This window comes from Bison bison, unplaced genomic scaffold (genome assembly GCF_000754665.1).
Source record: "Bison bison bison isolate TAMUID 2011002044 unplaced genomic scaffold, Bison_UMD1.0 scf7180017864118, whole genome shotgun sequence".
In the NCBI taxonomy this organism is placed as follows: Eukaryota; Metazoa; Chordata; class Mammalia; order Artiodactyla; family Bovidae; genus Bison; species Bison bison.
Genome location: NW_011494690.1, coordinates 3,840,591 through 3,844,037, shown reverse-complemented (window position 1 = coordinate 3,844,037; position 3,447 = coordinate 3,840,591). Strand labels below are relative to the sequence as shown.

Sequence of the window (3,447 nt, the reverse complement as noted above, 5' to 3'; positions counted from 1 at the left end):
AGGAGGAGAAGGGGACGACAGAGGATGAGATGGCTGGATGGTATCACTGACTTGATGGACGTGAGCCTGAGCAAACTCCAGGAGTTGGTGACGGACAGGGAAGCCTAGTGTGCTGCAGTCCATGCGGTCACAAAGAGTCGGACACGGCTGAGTGACTGAACTGAAGTGTCTAATTGCATTACCTGTATCTCCAGTACTGTGTGATTAGATGTGGAGACAGTGGAAATTTTTGTCTCATTTTTGATCTTAGTGGAAATGTCTCTAGAATTTCCTCATTAGCTCTTGGATTCAAGACTGAGATATATGTAATCACGTTAAGATAAACACCTTTGGGGACTTCCCTGGTGGTCCAGTGGTTAAGAATTTGCCTGCCAATGCAGGGGACCTGGATTCAGTCCTTGGTCCAGGGAAGATTCCACATGTCGTGGGGCAACTAAGCTTGTGTGCCACAACTACTGAGCCTGCAATCTAAAGCCCGCAAGCCATAATTAGAGTAGTCCCTGCTCCTCACAACTAGAGGAAGCATCAACGGAGACCCAGTGCAGCCAAAAATGAATAATTAAGAAAAAATAGAAACACCTTGGGGAATGAATTTTATGACTTTTTAGCATCTATGAAAGTAGTCCTATAATTTTTTTCTTCTTAGATTTAATATGATATATTATTTTAATCGATTATCCTAATATTTTCAACTTTGCATTCCTGGAGTTAATTCCACTTGACATGAACTATTTTCTTAATGTGGTGCTGCCTTATACTTACTAAACTTTTATTAATTACATTTGCATTAATATTCAAAAGTGACATTAGTCTGTAGTTGCGTTTTCTTGGACTATGTTTATCTGGTTTAGGTATCCATACTACACTTGCTTCATAACAAGAATTAGACAATTTTTCTTTGTTTTTCCATGCTCTGGAACAACTTGTGAAACATATGGACTATCTGATGTTCATGCTTGGGTAGAATTCTCTTGTAAAACATATGGGCTTAATGCATATGTGTCAGTGGTTCTTTGATGAATTTACTTGTTCTATGGAAATGGATCTGTTTTTATAAATTGTATTTCCCTAGGAAATATCCATTTTCTGTAGGATTTCTATCGTGGCTATCCCACAGAAACAGGATGGACCCCCACCCCCAAATTTGGTTTGAATATTGAGACTGGTAATACCACATGAAGAAGAGGGTATGAAAAGTTTATTATTCACATAATGAGATTTTCTGGGGAGGGCGGAGCAAGCCACCCAAATTGATCAAAAGTGGCTTGAGAGAACAGGAAAAGGGACTAGCATGAGGTTTTTGTAGTGGTTAGGAGATGGAGCTGGTGTGCTGTGGTTTGGTTGGTGACAAAAGAGAGAATACTTGGCTTTTCTACAAAGTACTTTTTTATTATTTATTTGGCTATGCCAGGTTTTACTTGCAGCATGTGGGATCTTCAGTTGTGGCACACAAGATCTAGTTCTCTGACCAGGGATCAAACCCTTGCCCCCTGCATTGAAAGTGTGGAGTCTCAGCCACTGGACCACCAAGGAAGTCCCTCTTTTGACCTATAAAATTTCTTTTGTTTAATGTTGTCTCATCCTTGTCATTTCTTATTTTGTGTTTTATTAGCCCCCATTTTCTTAGCTAGTGGTTTGTCTATTTTGTGCACGCAGAAAATGATAGAAGTCTGGAATAGTGAAGCAATGAGAAGGAAGAAGACTTTATATCCTTGAATGATCATCTATAGTGGAGATGATCTAAATGACTATCTAAAAGACTCTTCATCTCTGTAGGACAAATACAAGAAGCTAGCATCTGAATGCATGCAGAATGCTGATAAAGATTCCACTATGACATCAGCTCTGGGACTTCCCTGGTGGTGCAGTGGATAAGAACCTGCCTGCCAATGCGGGGGACACGAGTTTGATCCCTGGCCCAGGAAGATTCCACATGCTGCAGAGCAACTGAGCCCATGTACCACAACTGTTGAGCCCATGCTCTAGATCCCAAGAGCCACAACCACTGAGTCCACCTGCTGCAACTATTGAAGCCCATGTGCCTGGAGCCTGTGATCCACAAGAGAAGCTGCCATGATGAGAAGCTCACACACCGCGACCCATAGTAGCACCTACTTGCTGCAACTAGAGAGAGTCTGTGGAAAGCAACAAAGACCCAGAACAACCAAACGTAAATAAATAAACAGAAACAAACAGACAAACAAAACAAACATCAGCCTGGGTTCCTGGATGACCCAGGAGGGCTCGAGATGGTGGAGAAGGATGTGAGCTCACTTGTTCTGATGAGGACACCAAAGTCACAACTAACTGCTGAACAGCTATTTCCAAAAATCCTGGAACCTACCAAAAAATACCCTACTTCCAAAGACAAAGAAGAGGCCACAACAAGATGGGGGGGCATAATTGTGATAAAATCTAATCCGTACCTTCTGGATGGGTGCCTCACAAACTGGAAAACAATTATACCACAGAAATTCTCCCACAGAAGTGAAAGAATGAGCCCCATGTCAGGCTTCCCAGCCTTGAGGTCCGGCAACAGGAAGAGGAACCCCCAGAGAATCTGCCTTTGAAGGCCAGTGTGGTTTGATCACAGGAATTCCACAAGCCTGGAGGAAACAGAAACTCCACTCTTGGAGGGAGCACACAGGGTCTTTTGCACACCAGGACCCAGAGGGGAAAAAAGCAGTGACCCTGTAGGGTACTGGGGTAGACTTACCTGCTAGTATTGGAGGGTCTCCTTTGGAGGCAGGCGGTAGCTGTGGCTCACTGCAGGATCAAGGACCCTGATGGTGAACTCTCCTGGAGGCCACCATTAGCCCCACCCAATGGCCTGCAGGCTCCAGACCAAACAATCAACAGGGAGGAAACACAGCCCCACCCATCTGTAAATAGAGTTTCGGATGGCTGTCCCAGTTTTAGGAGGACATCTTGAATAACTTCCAAGAATATTCAGTGTATCTTTTTATCATTTTAATAAATTTCCTTTTTCCTTAAATTTTTTGGTATGATTTTATTTATTGTAACTAGTTGATTTTTAAGATCAATTATTTAATTAATGAATGTCTTGAATATGGTAGGTCTATTAGATATTTACTGTCTTGCTGTTATTACTCAGATACAACATATTGTGGGACTACAAACAGTGGTAGGTCTTCATAGAAGTGACTTGAGATGATTTAACAGCATAAAATTATTAAATATAAGCCTTTTTGATCTGGAAGGGGCCTATAAGGAATCAGTTCAGTTCAGTTGCTCAGTTGTGTCCAACTCTTTGTGACCCCATGAATTGCAGCATGCCAGGCCTCCCTGTCCATCACCAACTCCCAAAGTTCACTCAAACTCACGTCCCTCGAGTTGGTGATGCCATCCAGCCATCTCATCCTCTGTCGTCCCCTTCTCCTCCTGCCCCAAATCCCTCCCAGCATCAGAGTCTTTTCCAATGAGTGT

At 42.7% G+C, this 3,447-nt stretch overlaps 1 protein-coding gene across 1 annotated transcript in view; it reads left to right on the top strand.

Moving 5' to 3' along the window:
* GALK2 (galactokinase 2) overlaps positions 1 to 3,447 on the top strand; it is a 141,906-nt gene that overhangs the window by 14,391 nt on the left and 124,068 nt on the right. The window lies entirely within an intron of this gene.